Source organism: Monomorium pharaonis, chromosome 5 (genome assembly GCF_013373865.1).
Source record: "Monomorium pharaonis isolate MP-MQ-018 chromosome 5, ASM1337386v2, whole genome shotgun sequence".
NCBI classification, from domain to species: Eukaryota; Metazoa; Arthropoda; class Insecta; order Hymenoptera; family Formicidae; genus Monomorium; species Monomorium pharaonis.
The window spans coordinates 8,366,309-8,390,121 of NC_050471.1; the positions used below are offsets into that span (position 1 = coordinate 8,366,309).

The following is a 23,813-nucleotide window of genomic DNA, read 5'->3' on the forward strand; positions in this document are numbered from 1 at the left end:
AATTACATAAAAACATATACAGTGTAAAATTCGAAATAGGAATGCACTTGCGTAAGAAAAAAATGTACGTAATAATGTGAAATCGCAGAGATATTACCATTTTCTCGCCTTCAATGTTAAATCGCACATTTACATACGTTCGCATTAATTAAACGGATAAATGTCCGGAAATAATATAAAAGAATATAATGCCTCTCGAATAATATAATTACTTTAAAAAAAGTGACTACATTTAATATGACAAAATTTTTTAAATTTTATAAAGACCACACGCAGAAAAAAACTTAGAATATCTTTATTTTCGAAATATTAAACGTTAAAACCAGATTATATAATGTTAAATAGACATAACTTATTAATATAAATTTTATATGATTTTACGAAGGAAAATATATTCTTGTTATTCAATAACAATTTCTATGAGGCGAGAGAAAAAAATATCGGGTCTTCTTATCATAAATGTCTTCTTATCAAGAATTAGAATTTTGAATACTATATTATTATCAAAATGGTCATATATATTGTATTCTTATTTAATACGATATTAAATCATTAGTATGATATTAAAATAAAAATATAATATTTTGCTGAAAAATTTAAAATTATCAAAATTTACAAAAATTAAATTACATAAAAGTAAGAATGTAATTTCTTGCATATCTATAAAACAATTAATGATTGTTAAGTAAAATATATTAATCTTAATTTCGTACTAATATTTAATTTTGTTTTAACCGCGCATAAAAATAAAACCGCGCAAAGAAAGTTGTTGCGTAAATCACGAAATAAATGTACACAATTACGTGCTTCCGACATTAAAATAATATGATTATGTGATATACCAAAACATTGTCTCGCCTGTTATGTGTCGCGCATTTACATATGTCCGCATTAATTAGAGAGCCAAATATTCTACAGAAATAATTGCAGAATGATAAACAAGCGTCGATTAGCGGAAAGTTTTTCCGGTAAAATACACAGAACGATAACGTTTTCGAAAACTTTGTGTAAGAAAAATAATCCCCACATCAAAATGTTTTCTCGCAAAATCTTTTTGCGCATGAAGAAGCGTGAGGATATCGGAGGATAAATCAAGAGATTGATGTACTTATATACGTGAAAAGAACGGCTTAGTGGCTTTAAAAAGACGTTGTGATATGAAATCCAATGGCATATTTTTTGCTAGTCGTAAACTGCACATTTGCATATGTCCGCATTAATTACACAGTTGAATGCACATGCGGGAAATTATGGGAGAGTAAACCTGTTCCCCAATTCACGTGGAGGATTCTTTTTCGAGAAAAAATTTCAAAAAAAGAGAAAATTAAAAAAAAAGTCTATACAGTAATCCGCGTACTATATTAAATTAAGAATTTTTAACCGTAAAACTTAAACCGTACGCAGAAGAGATATATTATATGTATAAATCGATGAATACACACGTGCGTGACGCATTATTTTTCATTCTATTTTTATGCTCTCAATTACATTTTTATTCGATCTATTTCAAAACTGAAAGTTTAGTTCTGTAAATCATACACATATTCAATCCATAACACAATTTTCCTCTTTTTAATTATATCTCTATCTCTAAAAGTTTCTGGAATATATTTTTAATTATTTCCGTCTCACTAATAATCTGTCACTGAAACAGTATTTAATTCGCTGGATAATATCCAAGTAACACGGGTAGAACGTCCGGTTGCCCCGACACACCTTGTATACAGGAAGTAGCTATGAACGCGACGCATACACCCAGGTGCATTAATTCGCTTGGTGCAAACGCACTGAATGCACCGCTCCGTATAGCCCGATTACGTTTACTGGACTCGTGAGCTCATTCGAGCTGCATCTGCAACGAGCGAATTGCATTCACTGAGTTGTACACACGTGCTGATGTCCATAGACGCGTAAATCGATGCATCAACGCGACGCCGACACGTCTCGCGAAAATAAAAGCTCTCACTGAGCTCTCGCAGTCATTACCGTGTTGAGTGTTATGGATCTGAGTGCTACCTTACGTGATGAATAGGGCTGTCAAGATACTTTGAGTCGAGTAAAGTTTGCCGCCGCGTTTTCCTCATCGGGAGATACGGAGAATGAGAAATTATGAAACAGAATAATAGAGTCGTCCGCACACACATTGTATATACAATACGTCTCTCCTGTCCATAATACATGTATATATGGGGAATAAAATCTAAAATCTAATAAATTATTTTGTTATCACCCATACGGCTGCTTTAAATTGTTCGAAATCATTTCGCGATTAGACACCACAGGTTTTCGTCATTTAATAAGTAATTATTGTCTCGTTGTTATTTTACGCGCGTTTGAAAATCGACAATGTTGATCGCTATGCCGTGATCGTGAAACCGAAGTAGAAAGAAATTGTAGCTTTGTGACTATCGGTGCAACAATCTTATCAGCTATAAGAGGACTTCAAGGGGCGAGAGGAACTAGATCATTCTGCGGGTAGTAAGACTTTACTCGGAGAAGCGTACAGCTCGCGCTGAAAACGGCAAAGAAGGCACAAGACTCTCCTCCAGGATTGGAGAAATCCATGGAGCGAAAGAGAAAGAGAGGACCACCTCGCTCTTTCCTTCCCGTCCTCATCTCGCCCGCGATTTTCCTCTCACCCGTTGTGTGTCACCTCTCTCCCTTCGGTGCCGCCATATCCCTTCGATTCCTCCCCTCGTGGGAATATACATCTCCGGTGGATTTTTATCTCCCGTAGCGGGAAAAGGCGACGGAAAGGTGCAGCCGCAAACGTACCATTGTGGGCATCGTATCTGCCGAATGTTGACGGCGTACAGTGTGTGACAAGTGATATCGAACGATTCGATGAATACAGAAAAAAAAGTAAAAAGGAAAGGCAACTAAATCCTATAACACGTAACAGATATATCGTAAACGCATTCACATCAAACTGTGATTATTTATCAAACAGGTGACTTTACTATAAATAATATGACTTAAAAACCGTGATGATCTACATCTAACTAAAGGTAAGATATAAATAAATAAAATTAATATTTGAAGTAATCAACTATTTTGTGTAAGCAAAAAAAAATCCAAATAAATTTAATAATGACGCTATAAACATTTTCAAAACTATGGCAAACTTATTGTAAAAATTAAATTTAACGATCAAATTAATTTGAGATATTATATCTAGTTTCAGTTGCGAGTTAAGTCTGACAACCATCGGCACGCAGTTTCATCGAATTAAAGATTGTGTTTTAGAGGGAGAAAAAATAATTGGGAAAATAAAGAAAAAAGAAAGAAGAAAGTAGCGGTAGTAGAAAGTATAAGGAGAAGGAAATAAGTAGGAATTTTAATAAGTATAGGTTGAAAAAAGACTGAAGAGATTATTTGTACAATGAAATATATTATGTTATGTTTAGCTTATTATGATATTAGGTTAATATGTTGTGATAGAAATATCTATAAAGAGTCAAGAGACAATTAAGAAGTATAGTAAATAAGTATAGATAAGATTTTTAAGTCGGAAAGAAGACTGTGAGGACAATGGTGCGATATAAGATATATTATGCTTAGGTTGTTATATTATTAGATTAATATATTGTAATGATATAAATATCTACAGATATTCAAGAAGTAATTAAGATTACAGAGAGAATTTGGAAAGGAAAGTTCAGGGAGGCAAGAGATCAAAACAAAGATATTATAAACTGGATAGATAAGATAGAAAAATAAATAGAAGAATGAATGTGTTAGATATGGTAAACCAAGTCCCCTTTTTGGCTTTGATGCTAAAGAGAATAAAGATTATTATTAAAGATTGTGTTTTGTAACTGACATGAAAATATAATTAAGCATCAAGATCCGTTTCGACCGAAATATGGCGGCACTTCTTATTTGTATTAACAGTATATCATTCTGATAAGCAACTTATTAATACATAAATAAACTATAAGAATTGGTTATATATTTAGAATATGTTTACATTCAAAAAAAAAAATAAATAAAGAAAGAACCTAATGGATTAATTCGGTTAATTTGATGAGAGGCCATGATTAAGAGAGGATACACGGGGTAATCGATACATCGATCGCACGCGGATTGCGCGCGAAAAGCAGGAAGCTATCTGTTTCCGGAAACAGGTATTTGCACTTAGGCCTCTCTTGCGGTTCTTCCGTCTCTTCGGCCCGGTCGCGTTGTGTATCGTAAACGTCACGAAATCCTGATAGCAAGTGGAAGGAGAATGCGTGCTCGTCAAAGCAGCACGGGCAAAAGCCGACACGAAAGCGATACGAAGATCCATGGCGTTTAATATCGAATGAAAAGGAGTGCCATTTGATACAGTTAATCCCGCTAACACAGTTCAGTTGCTCCAAATATCAGTTACGTTACATCGTTAGCTAATTAGACCAAGAGCTTTCTCAGCTCAACATCAACTTTTTTAATAACTCGATAAAAGCTTCATCGGTTAATTCTTAATTAACACTTGTTGAGGAAATCTGTTAAATAAATGCTAACGATTTATCTCGCAGTGTAATTATGAAAATTATCCAAGCGAACGAAAGATATTAAAAATACTTCGATTTCCGATATCAGTTTTCTTTCGAAAGGAACGGAGAACGCCAAGAACAATGTTGTTTTTTTTTTTACATTAAAAGTATAAAAAAGATTGCGCTCGGCATTTGCGATTTATTCGTGCAGCGAATCGCTTATATCTGTGCTCGATTGTATTATTGTGCAGCACGGCCGTCGCGCGCGCTGCAACTCCGAACGGGCGTCATGTATAACGCAACGTTCAAAGTGTCAAAGAGTTAATGCCGTCGAAGATCGCCACGGACGTGTTCAGCAATGAAATTAGCATACGATCGAATCAGCAGCTCGCTGTCATCGCGCGTTGACCGATTGTAAGTGTTGCAGTGTGTAGGGGCGTATACGCCTTTGGTATTTAGCGCTGACGTCTGGCGCATACCGAGGCAAATGTGAAAACGATACTTGCGTGACGCTCGGATTCGCGTCCGCCTATCAATACACGACAGCTATAGATATTTGTATGCATTATGGAATTCCAGTGTCTACGGAGCGGATATACGCGCCTAGATAGAATGCTGCGATAATACCCATAAGCCTACGGTAAAGAAACACTGTGCTGGCGCGAAGGCAAATGTCATTAAAATTCACCATCACGCCTCGCAACTTATTTATTCATTCAAATTATCTATCGATTACTTTGAGCTTATCGTCTTACGAGACACCGCATCAATTAGAAAAATTTCTATGCACATTTTTTTTTTCAAATAGAGATAGAGAGACTAATTAATTAATCAATAATGATTAATAAATTGCTTTCTTTTTATCAATGCAATTAAAGTTGATAGAAAATTGGATTTTGTTGCAATTTTTTAATTTGTTGTCATTTCATTTGCACTCAGCATTGACCTGTTAAAAAATATACAACTAAAGTAAAGTAAAAATAAAGTATTCTAAATCACAATTTGTAATATATGTCTGATATTAATAATATATGTCTGATGGTAATATATGTCTATGATTAAGATCATTAAACAATATTTGACAATTAACGTTAAAAAATTTGAAAAAAGTTATTATTAAAATTATCTTTCTTATACACGTATAACAAAACGTTTATTTTAAAGATTGTTAATGGATTAAGCAAATGCAGTTCGACTTTTTGCATCCCACAGCCTATCGTAATTGCGATAAAAGGTGGTTTATACCTCTTCCGACTACAACTGCAACGTCCATTTCCAACGTGCTAATGGGTACATTCCATCATGGTCGAACATGGGTCAAAATTGCACTCGGGAACGTTCAAATAACTTGAAATTTGCTGTCGGAAGAGTAAATCGCTAGTGAATTCTGTGGCATTAGGTGGAATTATCGGGCTTAGGCTATTATTTACTGTAAATAACAACACAGTAATACCTGTTTAAGCAATGGGCGTTAATCTTTTGGTCAGGGATATTATGGTATTACTTAACGAAAATTATAATTCCCGTTTCAAAGCAATCATTGTTTTAGGAATTGGTCACCGAATTTTCTTTAACTTTTTAACTTTCAAATAAATATATCAAATAATAAATAGAGACTAATAAAAATCGTATGTAATAATAAAATATTAGAGAAAATTAATAACTCTATTCAATGTTTAGCGTTTAGATTATTGCAAATAAAGAAATTTATAAAAGATACTGCAAGCTTTAAATAAAAACTATATTCAGGGTCGGTGTGTCTTTATTTATTTTAAAAAAATGATAGTGTTTACCTGATAGGCAAGTTTCCCAAGAAGTTAAAACAACCGGCCCTTAGTGTTGCATTTTATTACACTCTCACCGATGACTATTTACTTTAATACAACATGCGTTTCGGTTTACAAAATCAAATAATAATATATTTTGTTAATTTCTGTTAATAAAATTTAATATTTGTTTGCTCATAAATCCAAGAAATAATTTGTTTAAATTGTTTATCAATTTATAATATAAGGCAAGCAATTGTTTCATATTTGTCAAATAAAGTTGAAAACGGAATTCCGGCAAACAGGAAGTGAAATCATCGCCTTGGGGCCTCAGTACGCTTTTTTCTCATTTTTCGAGAGAAATTGTTTTAATCTTCTTTCCAAAGTTAAAAGTATATTTCTAATTCAATGCATCGAAGCTTAACAGAAAAACGATCAACTTTTTGCATCAATCTAATTTAACGGTATTATTGAAATAGATTACGTCTGTAAGACGGGCATATGAACGCATACGAACAACGCACGAAACGAGAAAGCAAATAGAATTCGATTCGCGTTCAGTCTGATTCATTCATGATGGTACGTCAAAGAAAGTTCCGAATAAATTTAATTTCACGTTTGCTATTCACACTCGTTGCCTGTTCGTTGCCATTCGTATGTATGTGTGCACCATCTTAATGTCCGCACACTGCAACACAGCCTTAATACCCGCACATTGTAGAGAATTAGTGTACATACGTTTGGTCAGCGGTTTAACCCTTTGTGCTCATTGTTCTCACGAGGTAGATCAACACGTTCTACACGTGCAGTCAGCACACATCGAGATAATTACTTTTCTTAATTAAGGAGCAACATCGAAATATAGGCGATGTTAGCATTATTATTCAGTTCGCGGTTTCTCATCGACGCATTGGGTTTACTCGTGTGGAAGAAGGGCTCGAGAAAGAAAGAAAGGAAGAAGAGGGGGGGAATTCACACGAATCCGCCTCCGCCATCATCACCATCAAGCAGAGAAGGGGGGAGAGAGAAGGGGAAGATAGAGCAAAAGACCGATGACGTGTGTCATTAAAAACATATTTGCTTATCTTGCTAGATGCGGTAACGGCCGTTGGCGACCCCACACGATCATCGTGATTCTAACTTTTTTACGACGATAATAAAGGTTCCTATTACATCTGATTTGTGAGTTATATACTTGCCCTATATAAAAACTGTACAACAGAATCTGTTTCAAGCAAATGAAAATTCGATGCACAGCAATGTTTTCGGTTAAACAAGCAGAATTATGCTGTTAAAGTTAACTCAATTTTTATAATAAAACAATGAAATTTCCCCTCTCTCTTTCTCTCTCACGCTTTCTCCATTTAGAAAAGACATTAGTAAATATTCTTTCTCAGTCCTTTAAGAAATTACATGAAAAACCGTACGGTAATTAAGTAACACGTTGGAATATATCTGCTAATTCCTACTAATAAACTCAATCTAGTTGTGTACCAAAATTCCCCAGCGGTTAACCTCAGAGCTATACGCGTCTAATGCCTAAAGGCAGAGCACTAGTTATGCCAGGTGCATCCTTTGACTACGTAACTATGAAGATGCCACCGGTAGCGATGTTCCAATCTGTATGCAACATTTTAGTACTCTCGTGTCGCAGCAGCTAAATATGGAACGAGATAACATATTCGCTTCTATCTCGCTTGAATACATTTGATCGGAACACAACGCGAAAAATTTAAAAGTGTCGGGGAAAGTTAGGTAACGCTGGGTAACAGATCTTATCAATAAAGTGTGAGGTCGCCGATACTTCACAGATACGTGATCAAAGAATGTATCATATGCAGCTCTCCGAGAATTTTTCATATCTGAGACAGTACATACGTTTCGCTTGACACGAATAGAGTTGTTCTAAATTCTTTATTAAAAAAAAAGAGAGACTTTTTATAAGATCGGTTTCCGCATCTTCGCATCCAAATTCAAAAAATGAGTTGCTAACTTGGCGAACAATTTCCGTAAATAAAAAAGAGATATATGATTTATAAACATGCTGAAAAAAATTATTTTTAGTAAAGTATTCTTTAGTATTACATGCAATTTCTGTTGTATTTTTATCCTTTTATGTTCAATTTCTGTTAATTGTTAATATTTGTATTTGTGTTATCAAAATTGTAACATAAATGTAAAGATAAGATTAAAACTGAAAGCGAGATAAACTTCTTTAAAAAGCAATATATAATACGTTCTGCTGTAATACATTCAATGAATCCGCTTTTAAACGGGTGAAACATTTTTTACAATTTCCATACTCAAAGGATACGGAATAATAACGAAGGAATTTTCCATATCTGAAACCGTTTCAATTGTGACACAAGTAGACGCGTTCTAAATTCTTTAAAAAAAAGGAAAACATTTTGTATGATCGTCTTTCGCATCTTTACATTGACTTTTAAAAAATAAGTTGGCGAATAATTGTCGCTTAGCAAAGTAAAAAATAATAATGACTTATAAACATGTCAAAAAAATTATTTAATAAAAAATATTATATATGTGTGTGCGCGTGTGTGTGTTTATCTACCTTATTTGTTTTATTTCTGTTTACATTATTATATTAAGAGAAAATATTACTCGATTCAAGTAAATATGTTATTAGTATTATTCAAATAACTTATTTAATACATTAAACGAGTAAATAATATTACTTGTTCAATATAAAATAGTTATTTAAATAGTAATGATATTTGTTTAAATCAAGCAATCTCTTCTCTCAGTAATATTATTGAAACTATTATAAAAAAATGTAAAGATAAGATTAGAACTACTGAAAGATATATAAGTCTCTAAAGAAAACTGTGTATATACATTCTATTATAGGAACGTGAGATACATAATTTCGTTTTTAAATTAGTGATATACATTTTTACAATTTTCATACAAACGAAACGAAACACGTAATACGGTCAGCGGCAGTATTCGCAGATGAAACGTATCCAAATCTCGTTTAAGCGCACTAACGAAACAAATGGGACGCGAGATACAGTACAATTTATGGCGACGACACATTGTATCCGTATACACGCGCACGCACGCGCAGATAAATCCGCTAATTAATACTGTACCGTTAATTGCGATCTGTCCGACTAGCGGGCAGGCATAGGACGATTTCTGTGCCGTGTGCCGATTAATATCGATTACATTCATGTCTATAACGACACGTGGCCGACTCGGCGCCGTAAAATCGTACGGACGAGGCGATAACGAGAGAGATCTAATTCTGTCGCGTATTGCATAATGAATAGCGAGTAACGAGGAACGACCGCTGTCACCTGTCACTCTCCCCGAAACTCCTGTCATGTTTCATCGCTGGTGCAAAACTGAAACGCGATCGCGTTACAACAATGACAATTGATTATCCTTTGCGATCATTCTTGTCACTGATTAACGCAACGGTCGTTTTATAATGCTTATTAATCTCGAGCGTTTTCATTCGAATTTTCAACACGAAACTTTCCCATGTATATTACCGAACAATTGCTGGGACGGCGTTCGCTATCAAATCGGTTTAAATCATTTATAATGTTGAAAATGAGCTTCATTAAAAAGTAAGAGGTTTGGAATATTACTGGTATATTTATAATAGAACACGGGGCTGTGTTTTATTAGAGCGCGCAATACTATCCAATAACCGAATGTTTCACAATTAATCTGCAAGTGTTGCTATTTTAGTCGGCGATTTATACCTCGTTGAATCACAACTCAAGCACGACGAACAAAATGTACGATTTTTGCCGCTGGCAAATTTAACGTAAAAGTGACAAAAACACTCCTTCCAATGAACTTTTTATTATCGTTTAGAGAAAGCAATTGTGTGTAAATCGATTTTATCTTCAAACTAAATTTGTGCAATTAAAATTATGCTCTACCTTTGATAAATTTAAGATTTCTATAATTAAGTCAGCTACTGTAAAAATTCTAATAATAAGATCGCATGCTAGAGATCTTTTTTGCACACTTAAAACATTTTCTCTTTGGCACGATTCACCACACAACGCGGAATGCAAATTAAAATTTATCAGCGGCAGGAGTATCAAAGCATAATAATAGAAACTTTTCACAATTTATTAGAGAACCAAAAAGCTCGATAAGTTTTAATTAGGGATTTTTCACTGTGGAATTTTAATGTACACATGTGGAGGAATTAATAGATTATATCGGCGGATATTACTTCGAACGCATTGTTTAATTAGTATCCGCATATTCCTACATAAATAATACTCGTTATTTTATTATAATTAATAACCGACTCAATTCGTTCGGCCGTTACCGGGAGAGAAATTGCGAGAAAGGAGATATTGGAGAGTTTCACTTAAAATAATTTAAGCAAAAAAAAAAGTAAAGTATGAAAATATTCACAAATATAAAATACGCGTGATTTTTCGCGTTACAGAAGCTTTCGTGCTTTACTACTGTCTACAGTGTATATGTATATACATATATATATATATATATATATATACACATGAAGCATACTCGTATCCAAACTTTTGTTCCCTTTAGCAAGTCGTTAGTTCAAAACTTGTACTGTGTGTCGTACATTCTGTCCTTCCGAGTTCTCGGTTTACTATGTTCACTATATATATCGTCTCTGCTAGTTGCTGCAGTGAAACATAAACGCAAGAAATCGCGTACACACGTCGCTCAAGATAGCCGTATGATCGCGATATGTTTCGTTGCGGATCAATTATAGCGGTAATGCAGGATATTAAATTTCTCCTTTTTTTTTCCTGCATTCTCGTACCGCTCGCTTTACTCCGTTTCCTCTTCCTCCCCTCCTCCTGCCCCCTGCCATCCTTCCCTCATCTTTTCTCTCTACGTCTCTTCGTCGAGTATTAACCCGGTAGCCTACTTCTCGACGCCAACAGCCCGAAGGCTTTCGAAAATACTCCGCGTGGCTGTTTCCAACGCGGTCACTTTGACGCGAGATGCCAAAAGAGATAATGATGATAATCATCTTAGAAGAATTTTGTCTCGACCGTCGGCGTCGAAGCGTACGAGGGTGGAGCGCGGATTCAAAGAATTTACGCGCGCGTCCTTTCCGGGTTGGGGTTGCTCAAGTAAATCACCGCGCGAAGAAGTGTATTAAATTCACTCACCACGTCGGCAACGTTGCCGGAGCCCTCCCTCATGCCATCCCTGTCCGTGTGTCCTCCTGAAAAAGATAACAATGCACTTGTCAGTGGATATACTGTCTGTACGTGCTCTCGTATATCGAGATTTAATTTCGTAGAAGTGGGATTTCTTTTAATCAATTGAATTAAAACTCATCATGTTGTTCGTTCAATTTTTGTAAAAGAATTCCCTGAAAATTCCCAAATGTTCTAGAAATTTTAAAATTCCCCGGTAAGATTAGTCAAGTTAAATATTAAATTTGAAAAGATATTTAAAAAATATATATATATAAATACTAAAACTTAATATGATATATTTAACGATCTGTCTACAATACATCTAACTCGGGAAATACAGAATTCAAAAGATAATTAAACACGCAACGTCAATTTAAAACAATGTATTGACTCTCATTGTCGCTAATTTCTTAATAACAACTCGTGAGAAACGGAAGAGAATATACGTAGAATGTGACGTGTTTATCGCTAATCGAGTCAGCATTATCAAAGAAACAATTCCATCAGAAAAAAAGGAAGATGGAATTTAAATTTAAAAGTAACATTTTCCCCAAAATTCTCTGTAAGCACCAAAAAATCTCACGAAAATCCGTGATTTTCAAGGATAAAAAATAAATTCGCTGAAAAATCCAGAGATTTTCCCGATAGACACTCTGCTTATTAATATTTTTTTCGTATACAACTCTTTAGAAGCTGCTTACTATTAAAAAATCTGCGCATCTCCCTCTAAAATGGCTTTGAGGCGAAATTCAAGCTGACGAGGCACGAATTACCGCAAATTCCGAAGCAAAAAATAAAGACAAAAAATTACAAAAAAGCAGAGAACGCGCGGCTGAAAAGAAGAAAAAAGATATGTTATCACATGAGTCATGCGTGGCATAAGTTGTCTATGTTCCGTCAAATTATCGAAGCGGACAATAATAAGTGATAATCGCAGATGCCGATTGTAATTGCGAAACAATTGATTCCGCGAGCGTGAAACTTCTCCGCCTTTAAGTCACCTAACAATGTTTTTGAAATGGGAAATTCCGTTCGTGCGTTTCATACAACATCTTTCAGTGATGTGAACACAGCTAATAAAGACAAATGGATTCGGCAAACGGTCGGAGTGCCGTCGACGACGAACGTAGTAGATTCGGCTTTTTCAAGCCGCGCGTTCTTATATTTTCTTGCATATAGAATGAAATAAGTCCGAAAGATTCCGGGCTTTTGGACAAAGCTTTCCTCGAAAGAAGAAAAACTAAATAAAATATATATAAAAATGTGGTGGAAAAAAATATATGTGCAAGAAGAAAATTGCCGTTGAAACGAAAACCACAAACGTGACTCATTAGTCGCAATGAATGTATAATGTATAATGTAAAAATTATTCGCAAATTATGGGGACGAAATTATTCCTACTAATTATTACGGACCAAGGGCTGAGATACTCTTTATTTAGCTGATTTAATTTTCCATTAAAGAAAGGTCTTCGATACTGGCGCGTGCTGTTTCGTCTTTTTATAGTATTTTTCTTATAATATTGAATTTTTAACCATAACATTACTACATTAATAATAATGCGCCATCTCATTTAAAACAACGTTAATGATCTTGAAAGCTCATAAAATAATAAGCGTGAAAAAAATGCCGCTTATCGCAACACTTGCTCTTTCGAAACGAACGACTTTTACCTTTGAAATTTTTTCGTATCATTAAAAACAACGGAGATATTATAAGTGATCGAGTTACATGAAGCATATATTATATATTACGCTGAAAATATAATGCTGAGAGATTAATTTATAATCTGGGCGCGCTCTGTGAAGGAAATTAAAAAAAAATACTTCTGGCTGTACTTATATAACGTGACGACTCTGAAGTTTAAGTCCACGCGTCCGACTTTCATAAAGTCACGAGAACGAAAGTTCTACCTCTCAAAATAACTTGATATTTGTGTAGCTGCGACAACGGTGTAGAAATTGTTAATTGAACTATGTCGAGATCGTTAACGTCACTTGATGCAGTTGGTTTGTTAACGTCGTCGCCCTCGTTACTTGTATAAACTATTAAATAACGGCGAAACATGGAGAACAACCATAACGCAGTTGGATGGACTTCACGCAGGGACTTCGTAAATAGGTTGACAATTATTACTCTTCCGGTTTAGACAAACATTTCTCTGCAATGAATCATTGTGCCACAATGACACACTTATAACACACATTTTTGCGCGAATGTATAATGTTATTGCACGCATGTCTCTCGTTAATATCTGTCTCTCATTTTTATCTCCGACATTCCATATAATCCACATCCATATAATTATCAACAAATGGCTAACATTATTCCGTTTCCTTACTTTGTGCAACTTGTTCATTTCTCTTGTCGCAATCTCGTAACGTGCAATATTGGATGGACGTGCCACTTTCTTTGATTTTCCAGTGGATGTGCTATTTTTTTCCCTCTCTATCGAGCGTACCCACGCAGGTTTCGAATTAGAAATCGCCGTTGGATCCTCACGAACACGCCCGTGAGCGCGGCGCGACGCTTTCCTAAAGTGTAAAAGGGTTTAATTCTCAGGCGGGTCAGCTTTTCCTCGCGATCGTGAAATGGGAACTCACGCGCTGTGCTGTGCTCCGCGCCGCGCCGCCGCCGCTTTCTCGCGAAAGTACGCTAACCGGAGAGCGCGTACACGATGGCGAAATCAGTCCGAATCCGTCGGCGACGCCAAGGTAGCTACTGTAGCGTGCGTTCAATGGGGATTTCACGGCTGCTGTGCTTTGCTCGGGATTAAAGTTCCCCTCGAGGCGTTATCGAACGTTGAAAAGACGCGAGAATCGAGCGCCTTTTTTGGTCGCCGCTGCCGCGCGACGCTCGTCTGAATCTAGAAAATGCGAGGAAAGCGATATATGTCTCCCAGACAAAACACGACGTGCAAAATCGGAAGGTGTAACACAAGACGTCTTAAAAAGAGGTCGTTAACCCTGACATGGGTTTTCACCCGAATGCTGTAGCTAATTCAGATGTAATGTTTTATTGTTAACATTTAATAAGATTTTTGCACTGAAACAATGTTCAAGTTTATTCTAATTGTATTCTAACATCTTATAAACTTTTTTATAAAATGGACATAAAAGCATAGAAAAAATTCTTACGTATAGTGGAAGAATTTTTACTCAGACTCATTTAAATTTAACATTTGTTTTGTTACAATTGTGATAGAAAAAATAACATGTTTTAAAATTTCTTTTATAATAAAATAAAATAATGTTAGTTGAAATTTATTCTAATTTTAGTTTTTTATTCTAACATCTTGTAGTTTAGTTTTTTATAAGACAGATATAAACAATTTTTAATTACGTAGAAAAAACATTCCAAGTGAATTAATTCAAGTTTTAAGCATAGTTCTCGATGTGTGAAGCTAGCGTATCATTTCGTGGAAAATCATAAATTAATGACAGTTCTGGATATATTTTTAATAGTTCTAAAGTTCCTGATAGTTTAAACATAGAGTTCTACTCATTAAAACAAAAAATGCATAAGTACAAAGTGATTTGTCAGGTTCACACAACAAATCAGTTTGTGTGCCAGCTTCACACACCCTAGTTCTTGTTGTAAGTTCTTAACTGCTTAATATAACATTTAGTACGTTTTTTTATATTAAAATAGTATTATTTCAAATTTAGTCTCAATTTTTACTCAACGTAATAATACAAGAAATTACAAATATTCGAGACGTGTTAAAGACACCTTAACATTACGTTAATAAACAATGATTTTGCCATTTTTTTGCTATTATTTGTATTCTTATATTTATATCCAAATATTTTCACATTACAAAAAATAGAGATGACCAGCGGAGCCGAGTGACCCCAGCGGTTAACGACACCTTACGTTCTCGATCTCGATCGGAACCCCCCGCGTGCCGTCTGGGTTCGTGTTTTGTCAGCAGTTTGTTTACCTGAGCGCAGCACCGCTCTCGCTCGCGATAATACACATTTAAATTCCCGTCGAAGAGGCGCACCTGCACCGGCCGGAGATTCCAACGAGCTGCGCTATCGTAATCGGACTACCCGAAACGGAGCTGCCTACCTACCCAATAGCGTGTAGTTGTTTGGTCGATCGTGCCCGATTAACTCGAGCGTCGAGACGCGCTATACAACGAGCGAGCGTAAACAAATGTTTGTCGCGGACGGAAACAATTAACAGCACTCTCGGGACTTGGCAACTTTGCCGACTTTCGAAACTCGATTTCGAGGGATTTCGCGCTGAAATCCCCGAGCTCCGTTCGACAGGCACTCTCGATTTCTCTGTTTACAAAGAGAGAGAGAGAGAGAGAGAGAGAGAAAGGGGGGAGGGCACTCACCTTTTTTACGAATTGGCAAAATCTTGGCGATCCTCGACGCGCCCGCGTAATCCAGATCTCGATCGAGGACTGCCGCCCCTCCACCGCCCGCCGTCGTCGTCGTCGTCGTCGTTGATTCGATATTCCGTTTTCCTCGGTCGCGCGCACCGCAACGCCGATCCTTTCCGCTCTCCTTTCCCCGGTTAGGGAAGGCCGCGCTCTTTCTCCGCCTAGCAGCGGCACGATCCTAACCTCTCGCACCGTACACACACTACTACTACCAGCACCACCACCACCACCAACGGCAAACAGCAGCAGCCAGCAGCAGCAGCACCAGCACCACCACAGGCACGCGATTCGCCAACGGAAATTCCCGTCAATTTCCACGACTCCGTCGTACTTGGGATTCTCGGCGCGCACTTCCGCACCCCGCGGTCACTCGATCGACGATCCGAGCAAGCCGAGAGATTCGCGCGGCGCTGATCGATCGGCGCCCGATCCTCCTTTCTTTCCCCTGCACTCTGTAAAGGAACACCAAACTGGTAATCCAGGGCTTCACTTCACTCCACTTTACTCGCGCGCCGTTTCATCCGAATTCGTCGCGCCGCCGCCGCCGCCGTCGCGCCGGCCGTTCGAGAGCGCCGTAATAATTTCGGCGAGTTTCGGCATTCTCCGCCGCCGCCACTGCCGCGCGCGGATACGCGCCCCGTCGAAAGCCGCGGGGATCGAGCGAGCGAAAGTCGATTTTCGGCGGAATTCTACGCGGCTTTCTACGCGCGGTACGAACAAAGAGGAGGCTGCCGCGGCTCCACGCCGAGAGAGAGAGAGAGAGAGAGAGAGAGAGATCGTCTACCTGTCACCGACGAATTCGAACTTTCCGCTGGGCTCGCGCGCGCATTCGCGCGAGTGACGGGAGGGAGGGGAGGAGAAAGAGGGGGGGCCGAAGGGACGCCTCTCGCAGACGACGAGACCCGACGGAAACGAGGGACGCGACCGGACGGCTTTCTCAAAATCGCGGCATACGCCGACACACGGTCGCCCGAGTCCGAAGACTGTAACGCGAGAGAGTGAGAGAGAGAGAGAGAGAGAGAGAGAGGAAAGCGACGAAGGGGGGAATGTACGACTTTTCAAAAATACCACGCACCGACCAATCGCGTGTGCGGCGTGATTCGGCGCCGCGAGAGCAGGACGGAGGAGGGAGAAGAAACGAAGCCGTTACGCGCGCGAGCGCGCCTACCGACTCTCTCTCTCTCTCTCTCTCGCTCGCTCTTTCTCTCGGCTCCAACGTACACGTATGTGTGTGTTACACGCGCGCGATGCCCGCGAGCGTTGCGCACGCACACTCACTCGCGATGCACAGACACGCACGTACGCACGCACGCACGCACGATTGTCGTTTCGCTATGCGTTCGCCCGCACTCGCGTCTATACGCAAACGCGCGCGCGCGAGCGCGAGCGCACGCGACCGTGTCACCGCTGGCCCGACGCGTTCTCTCGCGTTCGCGTTCGCGCACGATCGTCTCTTCGCGGCCGGTGTTTCTCGCGAGTCAGGAGGATTGTCGCGCGCGCGCACACGCTCCTCCACGCACAAACTTACGAACTGCGACGGCGGCGACGGTGACGGGGACGACAATTTGGGGAGCCACGACGACGTTACGCACAGAGCCGACGAGGTCCGGTTTCAAGTTGCGACTTGCGAGCGGACGGACAGGCGACCGCGAGACCGAGCGACCGACCGACCGACCAACCGACCGACCGGCCGAGGTAACTTAAACTGAACGCCAGCGCGCCTACGGTAAACGAGATTAAACCTACGTGCCGGCGGAGCCGAGCCGCCGGCCAATCCGCGCTCGGCTTTACGCCGACCGGCCAATCCCCGCCGAGGCCTAACCTGGCGAACGGTTATCCCAGGTGCAGCCAGTGAGGCGCCATTGCGTTGGCACGTTACCTGCTTGAAGTATGCGGCGGAACGGAGTGGGACAAGGGGGATCGGCAGGGAGGAGGGGGGGAGACGGGACGAGCCGGGCACGAGACGATGCGCGACGTACGACGCGCGCGAGAGAGAGAGAGAGAGAGAAAGAGAGTGAGAGGGACGAGGGGAGTGTTTGGTGAAACGGCCGAATTACGGGAGGGAATCATATCGAGCATGGCCGGGTTCCTCGCCGAAGATGACGATTCTCCACCGAGCGATCGTAGGCGAGGAAACGCTCCGGAGCGCGGCGCATTTTTTCCCTCGATCTCCGTCCGAGACGTCGATATCGGATCGACGTGGGTGTTCCTCTTCTTTCCGGCGCGTAACACACACACGCCCGCGCGCACGCATACCCGCGCTCACGCGTAAACACACACACACACACGCACACACACACACACACACACACATAGACACATCGACCGGCCGGCCGGCCGTCTATCTTTTAAACGCGCTTGGCATTTAATCCGACAATGCGTCGTCGTCGGGGGAAACTGGGGGATGAATGAGACAGGTTGCGTGAAAGTAGACACAATAAAAGAAAGGGGGAGGCTACGGAGGAAAACGAAGGGAAGGGAGGAATCATTTATCACATCTTTTAGAGCTCACGTCGCCTGGACGCGATGGCTCCGCTCGACGAAAAGTCGCGCGCACCGCGGACGATATAATATTATCACAGAAAAAACATCGGTGTCGAGTTAAAACTAATATACATTATATTTCGATAATGTCATTGTTTCGTTTGTAAGCGATAAATTATATTCTTGCTTATGTATGAGATAATAATAATCTTCTTATTTATAATTTAATTTTCTTCAAAGAACTTGATGTTATTACTACACATTTCAACAAAATTTTATCATATTTTTATTTTAATATTATAATAGTCGTCTGAAAAAATACAATGTGATTCTTGGTTTGAGGATATTATTTTATTTGATACCATTGTTCTTTCAATTTATAAAAATATTAAAGATAAATATTTTTATAACAGGAGCACTCGTTCCTTCTCTTGTGTTATTAGTTGTTAAATTTTTAACCACTCGATTACTACATCAGTAATTTTGTAAACGGCATACTCGATGAATTGCATATGACAATATCTGTTCCATAGAATAATAAAGTATAACGCATGCATTGATTCAACGAAATAATGAATAAGAGAGACGCGCGCAAACTGGGATGAAAGTACTGTCGTTCAATATCTGAATATGTAATTACTAATAATATCGAGAAAGAATATTATTAATTATTAATTAAACTTGTACCGCAAGGTTGCGCACGTCATGCGGCGAAAAACGCAACGTGAGTATTATTTAACGAATAAATATTAATTCCCCCGTTATTGGTCGTGTGCCAATTATTATGTCCACACCGCATTCCTCTCGCCGCATTCAAATTAATTTAACAAAATTCAAATAAAAAGAGCAAACGAGAAAGAGAGAGAGAGAGAGAAAGAGAGAGCAGCAAGCGAGATAGAAGAGGAGAGCGAAATTTATTATTCCGGAACAAGTTTTTGTCTCGGAGCATGAAAAAGTAGCATAAGCGATATATTTGAATCGATAATGGAAACAAAGGGACCTTAAATAACCGTGGTAGCTGCGGCAATAGTCACAAAGGCTTTGCATAATGAATCCGATACGAGAGAGAGATGTAAAGTAAAAAGAATTATGGACGTAATAAATCCCATACTGGCTAACCGTTAGCGAATTATCCGCAGGAGAGGAAATCGGGGATGAGTGGACTTCATTTGCATCCTTCGCAACCTTGATATTGGCTAAAGGGATAAGATCGAAATAACTTGGCAGAAACGAGCATCACCTGAAGCAGGAAATTTATTATTTATTTCTTATCTTATCAAATATGACTGCGCACCGTCATCCTAGACTCTTCAAACTCCTACATTATTCGCGTGGGTTTGGGTTTTTTTTTTTTTACACGTAATATACTCGCGTGGGGTTCTCTTGATGGTCCAACGTTATTTCTCAATTTTCTTTATTCTCTTTGATGATTTGCAATTACTGGACCAGTGTAAAAGCCCTTTTTGGCATTGGCTTTTATTGCAGTAATGTCAATACTGGCAGATACTATGGCGAAACGAATTATATATTGAAAAAGTGACTTCAAAAGCTGTCTATAAAAAAAAGTTTGACTATTTGAGTTATGGCGAATTCGATTGGACGCACCGGTGCACATTAAAATGGTTGTACATAAAACAACGTAAAGGTATGTGATATGTGTGGATATGTAATTTTTACACTTGGGTCAGCTTTAGTGCACAGCGGCTTTAATATGCATCAATATGCACTAGTCCGATCGAATTCGCTATTATTTGCAGTGCAAATTTGTCAGCAAGAATGAGAATATTTGCGATTGTAATATACGAGTTACGGAAGGAAACATGAAAACGGTGAATGCTGTTAAAATCACTTGTGATATATTTGAACAAGTTCCAACGATTTTAACAGAATTCCATGTTTGTTTCTTTTCGAAAATCGTACATTGTACGTGAATATTCGTTTTTTCAGGTACCAGCTTTTTTTTTATAGGTAGCTCCTGGACTTCACCCTTCCAACGATGTGTAATTTGCTACAACGTTTACATACTATAACAAGAGCAATCGTCATCTCTTCAAATAAGAAGGCTAAGATTTTTACACTCAATTAAGAAACATTGATAGTATTGTATATCCTTTAGGTAAACGCAAAAAATTATTTAATTGTGAAACAGTTTACACTAAATGTAACAACATCACAGTTTCAGCAGGAGAATCTAACAAAGCTGGGTAAACTTACGCCAGTAGCAAAGGGAAAATTTTACATCTATTTCAGTTTCGGAGGAGAGCCTCTTGTTCACAAGAAAATACAATCTTCGGGAACAATGCGCAAAAAGAGGAAATCACGGTTCGTTTCGGTTGTAACCGGTAGGAACCCGTTGTAACAGCGATTCCGTTTGTAACACGCCTCGCGGATGACCGGAACGCGGTCCCGCGTAATAGCCGCGTACGGCTAAGCTAAGCGAGAACGAGATTATTCGTTTAAAAAGTTGCAAGGTAACGCTGCCGTTAGATCGACGGCACCGCGACACGGCACACTTCCCGCGGCGATCGATCTTAAGTTTTACGGCTCGACGCGCCGTAACTCCCCACGCTTCGCAACTCGCGCGTATACTTTCGTGGATACGATTCTGAAATCAGCTCGCAACGCGCCGGGCTCTTCCGCGCCGCTCGATCAACTCTCTGATCGCGGACGAACGGACGAGCGGGTTCGTTGGACTCGGCGCAGAAGTCGCTACTCATGGTTATTGATGTGATATTAGTTAAAAGTCTAACAAGGGAGAGGGTGACGGGGGTCTGTCAAAAGTCTGTGAAGAGGTTGAGTTGGTGACGAGACGATTCATCGCGCCCTTTATCGGAAACGCGCTTTCGAACGTGGAACGTCGTAACGTAATAAAATGCGAGCGTAAAAAGTCTCGTGATGTTCGCCTGTAACGAGGCAACAAGGCGACTAAAGCTGTCGGCTCGGCGAGCGTTTCGCTCTTGAAGAACGGGGGTAGTTGTAGTTCAAACTATTTCGACTCTCCGGATATTCAGTAGTTTTAGAGTGCAATCTCCAAACAATTGGCCGCAAGCGCGTTTGCAGTGGAAATGTTCCCGATTTCTGTTATTCCCGGGGAGGAAGCCCGACAACGAATATACAAGTAAATTTCAAGTTTCTCTCTTACAGGAAATGGCGAGAATACATCGTATCGCAATAGTTCTAAGAATGCATTCAGAGAACGGGAATAATCTTGTCGCATATATTTTTTTTCTTTTTCTCCTCGCGTAATTAGCTATTCCCATGGACTCGTTGAATCAAAATGCATTTTCCCCTTGCAAATTGAAAGCCCCTCCCATCCTCCTCCTTCCCTCTTCTCTTTTATCTTTTGTTCCGAACTCTTAGAGCGCGCGGTTAATATGCTGTAATAATGTACGACAATGAAGCCTGAATGCGAACGCGGGCTCTACCGCACGTTCAACGAAGACACAGATTTCGCTTCGTCGAACGGCAGAGCATTTGCTATAAAAGGGAAAGTACCGCTCTCTTAATGGGACGGCCGTTACGCGGCTTCCAAATGTCTTTGCCCGATTGCGGCGCGTTTCCGTGCGAAAATTTTAACGCTGGGATGCAACCGCGCGCGGACTGAAAACGCGCGAGCGACGCTCGACACGCGAGGCAATAGATTCCTGTGTATGTATGTGTGTATCTCTCTCTCTCGTTATTTTAAATTAGAGAGGCCGGAGCCGTTCCGAGAACGAGTGCGCCAGTGAGCGACGCGATCGACGTACATAGCGCTCAATGTTATTCCTATGTTATCTCGGCTTGCGCAGGGAAGGGGAGGGGGTGGCTCCGCTAGATACTGAAGAATTTATACACAGAGACAATGTACATATTATATGTACAACGTGTACACACGTAGGATGCGACACAAGTCGCACGTTTCTCTCTCCGACCGAAAATATCGAGGATTGAATTAAATCCTGTTGCCCGTTCGGGTTTCCATCTGACCTAAAACTTTTATTTTATTTTGTTTTCTTACTTATGTGTGTATATATATATATATATATATATATATATATATATATATATATGTATGTGTGTGATTTAAATATTTTTTCTCTTTGGCATTGGTCGACTTTGTCTTTTGCGCGAGATCTCTTTTTGTGATTTTTTTTTTAAATCTTTCGTGGCTTTTTTATTGTATTGATTCGATATAACGGTATAGAAAATTTGAACAGGACAATAGGATTAGTGACGTTTACTTCAAATCATTCAATACCGAAATAAAAGGCTCCTTTATTATCAGAGTATTATTACTAAAAAACATTAATTCATTCTTTAGTTAATTATGAACAAACATTTACTTTGTTATCATTTTAATTTGAAATTCAGCTGACGTTAAATATTAATTGAGTTTGTTTATACCGCGCAATATATTGAAAATCACGTAGAACGCACATATTCCTTAATTAATTGCAAAATTGACGTGTGTCGATATCGAAACTGGAACTATCTAATTATTTTCCCTATTATATTAAAAGATAATATAATCTCTAATTATATTATATGCTATATAGAGTGTGTAATTCATTTCTAACATTTTCTAATTCGTCTTATAATGGTCAATAACGTAGAGAGAACGTACAACTATAACAAGAGATTTCGAGTTATGTTTGTAATCTCTACGATGACAAATGTATCGTATGGTCAACATAAGCGAACTTTAGTATTTGCAATAGTTATCTATCACCTGTCACTTTGCTATCGATCCACCTCGATGTGACCCATTCAATCGTCGCTAGGTGACACTTTTGTCCGGAAAATTACAAGTAAAATTGATATAAAATCACAATTTATATTTAAAAAAAAAACGCTCTAAGGTTTTACGCTTTTAGTTAAAAAGAAAACACAGCGACACACCCCTTTTCTTTCTAAATCTTTTGAATTCCGGGATTTCTAGATATTCACGAATTCAACAATAGAAAGCTTCTAAGCATCCCATTAGAAAAGGTCTGAAGCGTCGCCGGGAGATTAGAGAATGTCTTTACGGCGCGACGCGACGGACGTCTCCCAGACGCATTTAGTGCTATCTCGGGATTTACGAGCGTTGTTTCTTGCCGCGAGTCCGGAAGAGCCGTCGTCTTCCCATTTCCTGGAGCGAATCCGAAACGATGATTGACATAGCGGCGTGTGAAATTTAATTGTAGGGACCAGCCGATTGCTCCTGCGAAGCCCCGTAACTTCGCCGTTAATTGGATCTGACAGAGGGAACGGGGGTAGGCAGAGGGTTGGCCAGTAAATTGAATTAGCAGTTAGCTCGCTTATTTACCAGCATCAGACGATTCTCCGCGAGACACGTTCCGCTCAAGTGATTCTCAAGCTAGCTTTCTCGCTACGGGACAGACGTCCTGCGGTGAAACGAGGCGCGGAATTGGCCGCTGAAGACATTGTGCATGTCACGGCCCGTGTTACCCTATGTTTCTACATAGCAAATACATCCCTCGAGCGTTCACGCGGTTGGGAAGCAGCGCGGCGACGAGAGGCGAAAGAAGAC

General features: G+C 39.3%; 2 long non-coding RNA genes across 3 annotated transcripts; one reads left to right on the forward strand and one right to left on the reverse strand.

Moving 5' to 3' along the window:
• The first annotated feature begins 340 nt into the window (after positions 1–340).
• LOC118645468 lies at positions 341–8,255 on the forward strand. Its single transcript, XR_004963156.1, has 2 exons — positions 341–3,008; positions 3,179–8,255. It is a non-coding gene; the product is annotated as an uncharacterized LOC118645468 (long non-coding RNA).
• Positions 8,256–15,896: 7,641 nt separating this feature from the next.
• LOC118645467 lies at positions 15,897–19,559 on the reverse strand. 2 transcript variants are annotated; one of them, XR_004963154.1, is made up of 2 exons: positions 17,346–19,559; positions 15,897–16,269 (listed from the first exon to the last, which is right to left on the reverse strand). It is a non-coding gene; the product is annotated as an uncharacterized LOC118645467 (long non-coding RNA). The 2 variants fall into 2 exon arrangements; XR_004963155.1 differs by having other exon boundaries at positions 17,039–19,559.
• Between the last annotated feature and the right edge of the window lie 4,254 nt (positions 19,560–23,813).